Source organism: Perognathus longimembris, chromosome 8, assembly GCF_023159225.1.
Source record: "Perognathus longimembris pacificus isolate PPM17 chromosome 8, ASM2315922v1, whole genome shotgun sequence".
Lineage (NCBI taxonomy): Eukaryota > Metazoa > Chordata > Mammalia > Rodentia > Heteromyidae > Perognathus > Perognathus longimembris.
Genome location: NC_063168.1, coordinates 52,594,390 through 52,609,307, shown reverse-complemented (window position 1 = coordinate 52,609,307; position 14,918 = coordinate 52,594,390). Strand labels below are relative to the sequence as shown.

Genomic DNA, 14,918 nt, shown 5'->3' with positions numbered 1-14,918 from the left:
TACGTTTCTCCATTTTACTTTGCATTAGTGTCCTTTTCCTCTTAAGAATATTTGCTATCTTAGAATTTTTAGTTTCCTTGAACTGATTAATAGCAAAGCCACCGGATACAGGACAATAGACATTGTTACTGCAGCTGCAAAATTCATCTATGCTTTAAAGCAGCATTTAACTTGGTCTTTCAGACTTTGAATGACACATGATTCCATTATGATGCTATTGAATACATCTATAGTGTGAGCATTCACAAACATCCTTCATAAATAAGATTTTTAACTTTTACTGCACTGTTTAAGACTTGAGGTCTGTCACCTGGTTCAAAACAATTTTAAATGTAAAGTCACATTTAGGTATTTTTATCTTTTAGAGCAGAAAGAATACAATCATATCAACCATTTTCTTTTGGAAGGGAGGAAATGCATGCATTTTCCACTCTCATTACCGGAGCTTATTTCTTAGTGAGTTACAATTTTTTTTCCAGAGAAGGTGAAGAAGGAAATTCTGATGCAGATAAAATATTGAAATGATGAGAAGAAGTGAAAACACCCAACTCACTCTGAAACTAATTAGGAGTAAATTGTAACAGCTTCCAACAATTACTCAGGTCTTAGGAGAAGCAGTTACCATGGCAACATGGATCAAATTGCTGTTAAACAGATCCTAAGTCATACATCAAAAAATAGATGAAGGGGGCAGGGATAATGTATCTTCTAGACCTATACTTGTTTAGTCTATAGGCAAGGGAGTAGTTAATAGCAATGATAAGAATGAAGGATTGAGGGGCTGGGAATGTGGCCTACTGGTAGAGTGCTTGCCTTGCATACATGAAGCCCTGGGTTCGATTCCTCAGTACCACATATACAGAAAAAGCCGGAAGTGACGCTGTGGCTCAAGTGGTAGAGTGCTAGCCTTGAGCAAAAAGAAGCCAGGGACAGTGCTCAGGCCCTGAGTTCAAGCCCCAGAACTGGCAAAAACAAAAACAAAAAAGATAAAAAGAATGAAGGATGAAATGGTAGTCTGTACAACACAATAATAGTAACAATAAAACTATTTTTTAGAAAAAGAATGAAGAATGGAACTTTATCTTGTAAAAGCATTTATTGTGGAGGTATTTGGACAGATGAGAGAGACCCATCACTCCCTGAGCCACTGTGGCAAGAGTTCAGAATTGTTAGAGCACTGACGAATACTGTCAGATCACTGTGAATGTTAGTAAGCCTTTATTGTAAGCATCTCTTTTAATGCTTATTTTTCCTTTAAAAAAACACTAAAATACTGGGAGATGGAGGTGACTAGACTTCCTAACTGCAAGGCCTTAGGTCCCTTCTCTAGTGTCAAGCTGTCTTGAGTAGAGAACTATCAGCCAAGTAGTTAGCTGAACTGCTTTCATGCTCATTCCACAGACCTTGGACAATGGAGGAAACCACACATGTGGTTAGACTACTAGCCCAGAGGATAAATGGAGGACAAAGCAGAAGTTCAGGGTCCAGAGTCAGAGCTGTTCCAAGGAAACATGGCCAAGGTTTTTAAGAACTGCTTGTTACGGCCTGCAGGCTGCTGGGTTGGAAGCCAGCAGCACATATTGTGAACAGGAGGACAAGGCAGAGGACCCTGCCAAGGAATCCAACCTGAGGACTCTGGCTCCTCCTGCTGTGACAAAGACTCATGAGCCACCTGCCCCCTCTTCTCCATGCACCTGCTCACCATGGTAGGACAGGACTGGGAAGCAGGGGAGTTTCAGAGGTGCTGGATTGGTATCTAAGGGAAACTGAACATTCCTAAAGGAATCATTTCAATTATCATCAGTGTAATGCTTTAAAAAAATAGATTAGGGGCTAAGAATGTGGCTTAGTGGTAGAGTGCTTGCTTAGCGTGAAGCCCTGGGTTCAATTCTTCAGTACCACATAAACAGAAAAAGCCAGAAATGGCACTGTGGCTCAAGTGGTAGAGTGCCAGCCTTGAGGAAAAAGAAGTTCAGGGACAGTGCCCAGGCCCTGAGTCCAAGCCCCAGGACTGGCAAAAACAAATTGGATCTTTACCAAATACTAAGCCATTTTAACTGCATTTTTTTGTGTTTTCTTTTTTGATACTGGGGATCGAACCCAGGACGTTGCTAGGCAAGCGCTTTGCCACTGAGCTACATCCCAGCCCTACTAAGCCATTTTAGATAAGATGCTTAAGCATCCAAAGATTTTATTATACCCAAGGAACCCTGGAACCAATCTCCAGTGGACACAGAAGAGCCACTATATATTATAAATGGTTATATATCAGTCTCCTAAGAATGTAACTGTTATTAGACTCTATAAGCAGATGAATCTTGGGGCATCAACAAGACTGAGTTCTTGTCACAAATGCTGAGGATCACTATGGACTCATGGACATGTCCTACCCTGGTGATCATTTGGCCAGAGGTAATCCCACTACCCCTTCCAATGTCAGGTCCCACTACCAACTCCATCAAGGATGGACAAGGAGACTTCAAGTCTGGGTGCTGGTGGCTCACACCTGTGATTCTTTTTTTTTTTTGGGCCAGTCCTGGGGCTTGGACTCAGGGCCTGAGCACTGTCCCTGGCTTCTTTTTGCTCAAGGCTAGCACTTTGCCACTTGAGCCACAGCGCCACTTCTGGCCATTTTCTGTATATGTGGTGCTGGGGAATCGAACCCAGGGCCTCATGTATATGAGGCAGGCACTCTTGCCACTAGGCCACATCCCCAGCCCCTCACACCTGTGATTCTATAGCTACTTTGGAGGTCGAGATCTGAGGATTGCAATTCAAAGCCAGCCTGGCAGGAAAGGCCATGAGATGCTTATCTCCAATTAACCACCAAGAAGCTGGAAATGGAGCTGTAGCTCAAGTTGTAGAGTGCTAGCCTTGAGAAAAAAAAAATCTCAGAGACAGTGCCTCGGCACTGAGTTCAAGCCCCAGGACTGGCACCAAAAAACAAAACAAAACAACAACAACCAAAATCAAACCTTCCAAGAAATAGAAAACACTTCGGCCAGGTGCATGTGTTTCCTGGGTTCTCCTGAGCTTGTCCCATGGCATCTTTAGGTAGGTTAGCCAAGTTGCTCACTCAACAACCCCCTCTGAACCACTTCCCATCTGTATTCCCTTTCACTTTGACCCTCTCTCAAGTTCTTGCTGCTGCTCTTTATATTCCTTTTTGCATTCTTTTCCCCACAGTTTCCATTGGAGTTGAGCTTAGCTGACTCAAAAAGCCTCAGATAACACATCTCTTTTTTCAAACTACCTCCCTCTATTCTAGCCCTGAACAGAATGGCTGTTCAGTTCTGGCCTTGCAGACAGAACTGAAAACCATAGAACCACTCCCTGCATCATCCCCACGTTTAGAAGAGGGTCAAATTGGTATCAACCAAGCTAGATTCAGCATCTGCTTTGGATGAGTTCTCCCTTAGGGATCTGGGATCAAAATATTTTGTCAAAGACATAGCAATGTTTATTAAGCAGGGCTAGTTATTTCCCAGGCAGGGTCTGAGAAAGTAGCTGCTTCAGTATGTAAGCCTCTGGGAGCCCCCAGCTTCCCTGTCAGCACTTTCATTTCTCTCAGATCCATTCTGGTGGATTCAATAACTGCCTGGTGACTGCAAAGACTCCGCTCACAACCAAGTCACATCAACTCAACATGGTCCTCTTTCATCCCTTGCTGTTTTAGAGCAGATGTTTGATCACCAGCTGTGCCTCTTTGGCCCCAGCCTTTTCAATTTTCTATTAAATGGCAGCAGTAATTTCCCTCACAGAAAAAAATAGGTAAAAATGCCTATAGCATGCACATCACCTAACCCAACACAACCCTGAGAAGTGGAGGCCAAACAGATGGAATCAGCAGTATTCTAAAGAAGATCATCTTCTCCTAGCACTTCAATAATGCTTAGCTAGGAACCAAGTCTTTACCACCCTGGCCTTTGGAAAACATGTGAGAACCTAACTATAGCACTGATCAATAATTGTCTCACCTACCTTCTGGGAAGGAAATGTAGTCAGTTTGGTAGAAAATGACACTGAAAGCACTGCCTAAATCCTAGAGTAAAGATAAAGCCCAGTAAAGATAAAGCCTTGAGTTCAAACCCTAATATTTGCCAGACCCCCAAAACAGGATATGATTGAGGCTCAGTGTTATAGAATCAAATAGAAATGAGCCAGCCAAATGCTTCTACCTTCAGTAGAAATCCAAACTATGCACAGAAAAGTTTCACCTGGACTCAAGGACTATAGTGAACAGTTCCCATGAACATAGTGGCAGTATTTCATCTACCTCTGAAATCAATGTGTATCTCTCTTAAGCCACTGTTATTTTGGATTTCTATTATAAAAAGGCCAACCTAATATTAACTAGTCAAACTGTACATTTTCAAAGTTCTGCTTTGGCAAAAATCATGCTTATTAAATTTTGTTGAATATTTATCATTCAAGATGAGATAAATGCAATCCATTCAAAAGCAGGATATTAAAATATGAGGAGTGTAGCCACTTGGGACCCTAGGAAAAGTGTAATATGGTAATTTAAAAGGCCACACCAGGCTTGGTTCCCATAGTGGATATCAAAAGGCATTTGAATCCAACTGGCAGGACTATGTAACTAAATTCCCTACATTTGCTTAAGATAATTCTTAAAGTTTTAAATGTTATTTTCTGCCAAGAACTATATTCACTCATGCTTTTTAATTTAAGACTGCATATTATGAGAAATGGAATCCAAATGAACTTAGACAGCAAATTCCTTTATCCACCATGCTTTCAGAGTTCTTTCTTTATGCACTTGGAAACTTCTGTACTTTTTAAAATAGCAGAATAATTGCCAATACCAAGAAAGTTTCAAGCAAATTCACATTAACACCACATTAATCAAGAGAACAATCAAAGATAAAATAAGAATAGATGAGAGCATATGACGATACTGGCAACTGAACCACTAACAAATATTGAAAGATTTTCCATGTGACACGGGTAATATTTTGATATGTAAAATTATCCTTAAAGGGACAGGCACCGGTGGCTCACACCTGTAATTCTAGTTACTCAGGAGGCTGAAATCTGAGGATCACAGTTCAAAGGAAGGAAGCCCAGGAAGGAAAGTCTGTGAGACTCTTGTTTACAACAAACTATCAAGAAAGCCAGAAGTGGAGCTGTGTGTCAAGTGGTAGAGCCTAGCCTTGAGCAAAAGAAGCTCAGGGACAGCATGGGGCTTGAACTCAGGGCTGGGGAGCTATTCCTGAGCTTCTTTTGCTCAAGGCTAGCACTCTACAACTAAGCCACATTCCCAGCCTATATATTCATATTCTTAATGGACTGGAATTGTAGCTCAGTAGTATAACATGTGCATGATCTGGGTTCCATCAGCAACCAGCCCCAAAACAAATCAAAAACAGTGTGAGGGGGCTGGGAATATGGCCTAGTGGCAAGAGTGCTTGCCTCGTATACATGAGGCCCCGGGTTCGATTCCCCAGCACCACATATATAGAAAACAGCCAGAAGTGGCGCTGTGGCTCAAGTGGCAAAGTGCTAGCCTTGAGCAAAAAGAAGCCAGGGACAGTGCTCATGCCCTGAGTTCAAGGCCCAGCCCAGGACTGGCAAAAAAAAAAACCAAACCAAAACAAAACAGTGTGAGGAGCAAAGGAAGGGGTGACATTGTCCATAAAGAAATGTACTCATTGCCTGACTTATGAAACTGTAACCTCTTTGTTCTTCACCTTTATAATAACATTTTTTTTTTTTTTTTTGCCAGTCCTGGGCCTTGGACTCAAGGCCTGAGCACTGTCCCTGGCTTCTTCCCGCTCAAGGCTAACACTCTGCCACCTGAGCCACAGCGCCCCTTCTGGCCGTTTTCCATATATGTGGTGCTGGGGAATCGAACTGAGAGCTTCATGTGTAGGAGGCAAGCACTCTTGCCATTAGGCCATATTCCCAGCCCTATAATAACAATTTTTTAAAATCAAAGTAACTTTGAGCTAAGCATTGTGTTATAGCTGTAATCCAAGTCCTCAGGAGGTAGAAGTAGAAAAATATGGGGTTTGAAGCCAGCTTGTGCCACACAGTGAGTTTTGAGGCCAACTTGGGGTACAGAGACCCTATCTCAAATATACATGTGCACTCATACATGAGCACACATGTGTATTCTTAATGTTTAATTTCTCTAAAACAATCCCCTGTATGTATTTTCTTATTTTCAATTTCTAATATGTTCATAGTTCTCTAAATTAGCCCCCTCCCCATTTGGGTGTATATTGTTTTATATTGCTCAGCATGCATTCTCACTCTAGCATCCAGTATTTTCCTTGCACCTATCCTCACTCACAATGTATTGAAAGACAGCTACTTATTGTCAGATGAATCTGGCCGTACTTTACACAGCAATCAGTCTAGAAGAGAATCTCTAAACCTGCACAGTGAAATTCAATAGAGGACTTCTGCCAATATTATCACGAATGAGAAGCTTGCTTTTATACCGATTGCTACTATAGGGTAATATAAACTGAGGGAGGCTGTAAATCATTAAACAGCAGTGTAGGGGTGGGGATATAGCCTAGTGGCAAGAGTGCTTGCCTCGTATACATGAGGCCCTGGGTTCGATTCCCTAGCACCACATATACAGAAAATGGCCAGAAGTGGTGCTGTGGCTCAAGTGGCAGAGTGCTAGACTTGAGCAAGAAGAAGCCAGGGACAGTGCTCAGGCCCTGAGTCCAAGCCCCAGGACTGGCCAAAAAAAAAAAAAAAAAAAGTGTAATGATGAGACTACGCCAACTTGTTTTAAAAAGAAAGTGGATAAGAAAAGCCAAGTCCGGGCTGGGATGTAGCTCAGTGGCAAAGCGCTTGCCTGGCAAGTGCAACATCCTGGGTTCGATCCCCAGTACCAAAAAAGAAAACATAAAAAAATACAGTTAAAAAAAAAAACCCAACCAAGAAAAGCCAAGTCCTTGTGGGCTGGGGATATCGTATACAAGAGGCCCTGGGTTCAATTCCCCAGCACCACATATATAGAAAATGGCCAGAAGTGGCACTGTGGCTCAAGTGGCAGAGTGCTAGCCTTGAGCAAAAAGAAGCCAGGGACAGTGCTCAGGCCGAGTCCAAGCCCCAGGACTGGCCAAGAAAAACAAAACAAAAACAAACAAACAAAAAGTATTGCTGTAACAAAGGATATCTACAAGTGACTATATTGTCTCAGTCCAGTTATTGCTCCAGAATAAAAGAACAAGCTTACAGGCTACCATGAGGTCAGAGAGGAGTGGATGAGGGACTTCTTTTGAAACACTTCTCATAAAATCAATTCAGGATGTTATTCATATCAAAGAATGAGAGAGACAAAAGCCCTAGTGGTACCACCATTGGCTCAAACTAAGAAAAAAAAATCGATCAGGGTTTCCAGAACACTCTAAGGGTTCAGTATGTGTCTGACTATTAACGCCTGCCAAAGGCAGAATGATAGAGTGAAAAGTGCTCTGGCTTTAAATTCACTTTTATAATTTACCACACTAAATGATCCTGGAGTGGAGGCATAAATTCAGAAAGATACAACTTGCATGCATAGGTAACAGAGGTTTTCATATCTATTGTAAAGGATTAGATCTAAAACAGATGTATGATGAAATATACGTGTGTGTGTGAGTGTGTGTGTGTTGTGTGTGTGTACTCCAACATTTATCATCTTCAAATATAAGAAAAACAGCTCCAAACACAGTAATAAGTGGTTCGGGCATAAGTCATCAGCACATATTAAAAACATTGGATAAGTGCTCACTTCAGCAGCCCCTATACTAAAACTGGAACAACCCAGAGATTAGCATGGCCCCTGAACAAAGATGACACACAAATTCGTGAAGTGTTCAATACTTTCATGTACCATAGAATTGAGAAAAATAAGGCTAGGTGGAAGGGGTGAAGAGGTTGAAGTGATGACTCAGATCAAAATGCATTGTATAGCCAGGTGCCGGTGGCTCACACCTGTAATCCTCGCTGCTCAGGAGGCTGAGTTCTGAGGATGGCGTTTCAAAGCCAGCCCAGACAGGAAAATCCGTGAGACTCTTATCTCTAATTAACCACCAGAAAACCAGAAGTGGCGCTGTGGCTAAAGTGGTAGAGTGCTAGCCTTGAGCGAAAGAGCTCAGGGACAGTGCCCAGGCCCAGAGTTCAAGGCCCACGACAAACAAACAAACAAAAAATTGTGCACATAAACTGTTTTGTTAAATGACAAAAGTACTCAGTACATAACCTAAAAATTAAGAAAAGCGTGGGAAAGGGTGGGTTGGGAGGAATAGGTAAGAGTGTTGAAAAGGATGACATTGGTCAAAATGTACTGTAACCCCTCTGTACCTTGACAATAAAATTAAATTTTAAAAAGATGCACTATATTCATAAACTTCTTTGTTCAATGGCAACTTCTTTGTAAAACTACTTAAAGATAACAAAAATGTTCAAAAACACTGGATGGAAGTTTATGAGGCAACAAAAAGCCTAAGATACTCAGAGCCCCTGGGATTATTCTAGAATTAAAGGAGATGGCTGAGATGAGGATCATGAGGAACAGGTTCTTCCCAAGCCTGGGCAAACAAATCAAAGAGACTTTTTCTTCCAATTAACCCACAAAAAACTGGAAGTAGAGGCATGGGTCACCAACCATGATTGGAAAAGCTGAGTGAGAATGACAGCATGAGGCTTTGAGTTCAACCCCTAGAAAACACACACACACACACACACACACACACACACACACACACACACACGGAGGGGCAAGGGGCAAGAGGGCTACATGTAATACCTAATTCTGGACTGGATCTTTGTTAAGAAGTTATGAGGAAGGACATTATCAGAGTCAAACTTGAATAGGTGCTTTATTAACAAATAACGAAGTTTGGAGATTTTATTGAAGTTTTTATGGATGATAGAAATGAGGATTATACCACATTAAATTGTAAGCTCCTTGAAGGAAAAACTCATGTTTTACTTAATGTAAATTAGCACAAAGTGTGGTGCGGAGCACATATTCAGTGAATATTTGGCAAGTAAACAACAGGCTATACAGCTAAATGTAGTCCATCTTCCTAAATAGTTTCTCACGTGCTTTCCATACTGCATTCCTGGCAGCTGCTCCAAAATTGTTGATTAAATAAATAAATAAATAAATCTAATTGAACCATGAAGAATTTTACCTCTCTTGACCTTAATGGAATTCTCCCAGGTATTCCTGGCTTCCGGATACAGGTACTTTTAATCTGAAACCAAGTATAGTGAGTTTGGGTTACAAAACGTGTGTGTGTGTGTGTATGTAATATATACATATATACATGTAGTCAAAATATTGAGTCAAAGAGCCAATAGTTTAGTAAACAACAATACAAACAAAACTGTTCTCCTAGAAAGATAAGGAACTATTCCAGACAGTGAATATTGAGTGCCAGAACTGACAGTAAGCCCTGAGGAATGAGAAAGGGAACAGGTGCACGGTAACGGATCAACCTGACAGAAGAGAATCTGTGTGAGGTAGGTGTCTTTTAGACAAATGATAAGTTCGTCTGTTCCTACATTTCAGAATGTTTTCTCTGTGCCACAGCCCTGCAGGGCTGCAAGTTACAGCACTCTGTCATTTGTAGCATTCCAGGGGCTAAGAGGTCCTGGGGGCAATGTACTCTACATTTCTATGTGGCACCAAGAGATGGGATCACCTCAGGCCTGGCTTCTCATTATTTTTTTAATTTAATTTAATTATTTTCTGGTGAGGGGAGCTAACCCTTTCCCCTCTGATTGAAAGAATAATTAAGTAATTTCTCTTTTACAAAAATGTCACAATCTACCGGGCACCAGTGGCTCACACCTGTAATCCTAGTTACCCAGGAGGCTGAGATATGAGGATTGCAGTCAAAGCCAGCCTGGGAAGGAAAGGCCATGAGATTCTTATCTCTAATTAACCACTAGAAAAAAACAAAAGAGGCACTGTGGCTCAAAGTAGTAGAGTGCTAGCCTTGAGCAAAAGAGCTCAGAGACAGCCCCCAGGCCCTGAGTTCAAGCCTCAGCGCCACTACTACCACCACCACCACCACCAACAACAACAACAAAGAAGCTGGAGGTCGAAGTGTGATTTGAGTGGTAAAGCTCTAACCACTCTTGAATGGAAAAAGCCATGAGGCCCTGAGTTCAAGCCCCAGTATTAGCACAAATAAAAGAAAAACATTATATTTGAGTAGAGAAAACCCAAGAGTTTATGCCTGACAGGTAACACTTAATATATTTCTGTTTGGGACACTCTGGCTAAACACTTCAAAACAAAAAGTAAAATGAACTCAAGACTGATACTCTTTACATCTTAAAGAAATAGCATGGTATATTTCATTTTCTAACAAAATCAAGCATCCAGACATCCTCTCCTCACAATACTTGGTGCTAGCCACTCAGATGTATTTCTGTTTCTGTGGCAGCCAGAACTTGGCAGAACACTGAGAATTGGAGGCTGAGAAAAAAGGCTGAAGAGTTTAAGACATCCTTACTAGCACAACATTGCTGGAAGGACTTGCATGAGTCAGGCCCAAGTGGGAAGTGGGTTGATGAGCCTCACACAGCCTTGACGAAGATCTGGTGAAGCAACACACAGTGGACTTTTTGGATCATTGTACAAAGGTCTTTTTATTATTATATGTTGTGTTATGTTATTATATGATGTATTATATGAGGTCTTGTTGCAAGCTCATTTCCCTTTGCTATAGGAACTCCCCAGTTTCCTGAGGGAGCACTGAGGCTTGGTGGCAAGAATGTTAAATATTCCTTCCAATTTCACAGACAGAAATGGTTGAGAAGCAGTTATTATGTTTCATTAGCATCTGATTGCAGGGAAAGGATCTTAGTTCTCCTAATTTCCTAACACAGACACACTTCTGTACTCTCCACAGTCTAGTCGGAGGCCATCTGAAGGCCCTAGGAAGCAAGCCAAAAACAGAGCTAGGCAAAGACCCACTGTGCAGATGGATTGAGTAAAATCAATCTGCAGGTTCCCAGCAGCTTTTGAGGTGCCAGACTTTGAAGTCAGGCCCCACCACGTGAACCCCATTTTAGAATCGAACCCTGAGCCAATCAGATTTGTACCTGTGTTCTAATCTTGCTTGCACAGCTGATGGTTGTAACCTTGTTCTTTGCCTTTATAAGCCCTGTGTAATCACAGCTCGGGGCTTCCTCCTAACCTCCGCTGTGTCGGTGGGTAGGACGAGGCCCGAGTTGGCAGCTCGTTAAATAAAGCCTTGCCTTGCTTTTGCATTTCGGAGTGTCTGAATCTCGGTGGTCTTCTTGGGGGTGGTCTTGCAACTTGGCACAACATTTGGGGGCTCGTCCGGGATAGCCCCAGAGACCCCGAGATCCCAGACTCCGAAGGTAAGAAAACAGCACTGTTCATTTGTCTTGTCCTGTAATTTGTCTGTTTTGCTTTTGCTTGTAGGGCGCGAGTCAGTTTGGTTTTTGGTCGGAACTGACCAGGAGGACCTCCTAAACAAGACTCAACCCGCCCACCTTGTACTTGGGTCTGCTCCTTCTGCTTATCTGGCAGGAGGTTGTGGGCCAACTTGGGTCCACTCCTCCCGTACCCTGGCAGGAGGTTGTGGGCCAACTTGGGAGATCTCTAACTCGTAACTCGGGTCCACTCCTTCTGCACCCTTGCAGGAGGTTGTGGGCCAACTCGGGTCCACTCCTTCTTGCAGGAGGTTGTGGGCCAACTCGGGTCCATTCCTTCTGCACCCTTGTAGGAGGTTGTGGGCCAGCTTGGGAGATCTCCAACTCGTAGCTTTTCTTAGGCCTGTGTGTTTTCCTCCTTTTGTATTAATTGTTTTGTTTTTGTAGCCTTTTGGAAGAAATTTGGAAGTAAAATTGTCCTAAATAATTATTGCAAAGTGAGAAAAGGAGAATTATGGCTACCAAAATGTTTAATTGCCATTCCAGCTTCTTTGTAGGTTTTTTTGTAACAGTTTCCAGCAGGCCCACAGAGAAGCACAGGTGATTCCTACAAGTTTGTCAAGATCTAATACTGACCCTTAATAAGTTCCAGGTAAGATAGCATGCTTAAAAACTACTTCTGTGTGGACCACCTTGTTGCTTATAATTGGAGTAAAGTGGCCCCTTATAAGACTCATTGATCTGAATCTGCGGTTCGAAGCCAGCCCGGGCAAAGAAAGGTCCCTGCGAGAGGCTTGTCTCTAATCAGCCAGCAGAGTGCTGGGAATGGAGTAGTGTGGAGCTCAAAAGTGGTACGGTGCTAGTCTTGAGCTGGAGAGCTGAGGGACAGCACTCAGGCCCTGAGTCCAAGCCGAAAGTCACTCCTCCTGGGACAAAAGTGATGGAGCATCCAGAGGCAGTAAGCCACTGCTTGGATGGCAGAGATGGTGTCAGATCCTAGAGTCACTACTGTTGGCCTTTCAAAAGTTAAAGCCGGGAAGTCCTAGAAGAATAGTTCATAAGCATGCCTTTCCAATGCCCATGTCTGTCTACTGGGCAGGAATTTGCCAGTCATCTGTGATAGTGGTTAGTAAGGGTAAGTTTGTCAAATGAGAGGATAGATTAAAATCTCACCCCCCGCATTTACTCAAAGCCCTGACTGGCAGTGAGAATTTTAAGCTGATACATCTGTTTAGGAAAGAAAGCTTGTAGATCTGAGATTGTGTTGTGTCCTTATTGAGATCTGTTAAAGGCCTGTCAGCTTGCCAATGCCCCCAATCAACAGATTAACCACGGTGGAAGGGACCCTAGACGGCATCGCCACTTGGGTTCATTGCTTCCACGCCAGGCCAGCTGACCCCTTTGCCCTGGATGACAACTACCGTGATGGAACATGGGAGGTCTCCAAGCACCCAACTCAGCCACCTTGCCTTCGCCTCAAGAAAAGAAAGTTAGACTGAGACTAAGGTTATAGGTCCCTGGCTAGGTAAGGTCTACGCCCCTGAGTCAGCCTGAAGAAGTTACAGAAGATGGATGATCTTCACCCATCAGCCCCCCTTTAAAATCAAGGGACCAGAGTTGTTTTTGTGAAGATGAGGCAGGATAAACTAGAGGCATGCAAAACAGAGGTACAGAGACTATTCTTGTAAGAAATGGTGACAGGCCCTTTGGTTACTACATTGGGCCCTACTGGCCCATGCCTTATCTCTATATCATCCCCTAGACATGCAAGCCATTGAAATGGACAGAATGGAGCCATGATTGGCTCCCAAGGTACCAAAAAGAAAAAGGGGGAAATGAGGTGCCAGACTTTGAAGTCAGGCCCCACCACGTGAACCCCATTTTAGAATCGAACCCTGAGCCAATCAGATTTGTACCTGTGTTCTAATCTTGCTTGCACAGCTGATGGTTGTAACCTTGTTCTTTGCCTTTATAAGCCCTGTGTAATCACAGCTCGGGGCTTCCTCCTAACCTCCGCTGTGTCGGTGGGTAGGACGAGGCCCGAGTTGGCAGCTCGTTAAATAAAGCCTTGCCTTGCTTTTGCATTTCGGAGTGTCTGAATCTCGGTGGTCTTCTTGGGGGTGGTCTTGCAACTTGGCACAACACTTTTTCCTTCCTATAATCAGGATTCTTCCAGAGCTTCCAGATTTAGCAAAGAAATAAAAATATGTCTATATTTTAACTCAAAATCCTTAATACTTTTATCTTAGTCTTTACCATCAGACTGATTTCAGAAAGTTTGAATGATCAAACCTTAGAGAAACATTTCTTCAGAATAGTCTGAAGGCACCACTGGCTCAAACCTCTAATCCTAGCTGGGATCTGAGAATTGAGATTTGCAGCCAGCCCAGGAAGACAAATCAGAGAGACTTGACTTCAATTAACCAGCCAGGGTGCGGGGGACAGAAAGGGAGGTGTGGCTCTGGTGGTAATGCCACCCGGAGCTGTGAGTGAAAAAACCAACTAGAAAAAGGTTGCTCTGGGACTGGGAATACGGCCTAGTGGCAAGAGTGCTTGCCTCGCATACATGAAGCCCTGGGTTCAATTCCTCAGCACCACATATATAGAAAAAGCCAGAAGTGGCATTGTGGCTCAAGTGATAGAGCGCTAGCCTTGAGCAAAAAGAAGCCAGGGACAGTGTTCAGGCCCTGAGTTCAAGCCTCAGGACTGATAAAAAAGAAAAAAAAGAAAAAGAAAAAAGTTTCCCTGTTAAATAGCAACTCCTTTGTACAACTAAAGAAAATAAAAATATATTAAAAACAAAAAAAAAATGGGCTGGGGATATGGCCTAGTGGCAAGAGAGCTTGCCTCGTATACATGAGGCCCTGGGTTTGATTCCCCAGCACCACATATACAGAAAACGGCCAGAAGTGGCGCTGTGGCTCCAGTGGCAGAGTGCTAGCCTTGAGCAAAAGGAAGCCAGGGACAGTGCTCAGGCCCTGAGTCCAAGGCCCAGGACTGGCAAAAAAAAAAAAAGTTTTTTTAAAAAACCTGTTTTATGAAACATGAGGGAAAAACTAATAACTGCTGGTGGTGAAATTAATCAATCACTATGTACTTCAAAGTTGTGATCTTTAGATGTTAGCATTTGATTAATCCATTTTTAATTTTCTCAGAGTACCAATTATCTGAAAGTCAAGATAATTCAATCCTGTGCAATTAAAGTTATTATTTTTTCAAATAAGCTTCATGGTGAAATTAAGTAATGCAGAAAAGAATTAAACCAATATTTAATATGGATAATTAATTTAGAGTGTACATATATATAACTACAAATCATTTTAGATGGAGAAGATATAATTTATTCATTCTCTTCCAAATGTAGATTGATTTCTTCCAGAAAAGTGATTGTCACTGGCTAGCTAAAAAAAGTATTACAAAAAAAACCCCAGGCACCCAAAAAAGGAACAAAAAGAACAAAAACAAACAAAGAAGGAATAGAATAGTCTGAGAGAAGTTAAAGGGGGAAAAAATGTAGATTCCTATATAGCAGA

At 42.5% G+C, this 14,918-nt stretch overlaps 1 non-coding gene across 1 annotated transcript; it reads left to right on the top strand.

Moving 5' to 3' along the window:
- Positions 1 to 7,748: 7,748 nt before the first annotated feature.
- LOC125356999 lies at positions 7,749 to 7,852 on the top strand. The gene has a single exon (XR_007212031.1). It is a non-coding gene; the product is annotated as a U6 spliceosomal RNA (small nuclear RNA).
- The last annotated feature ends 7,066 nt before the right edge of the window (positions 7,853 to 14,918 follow it).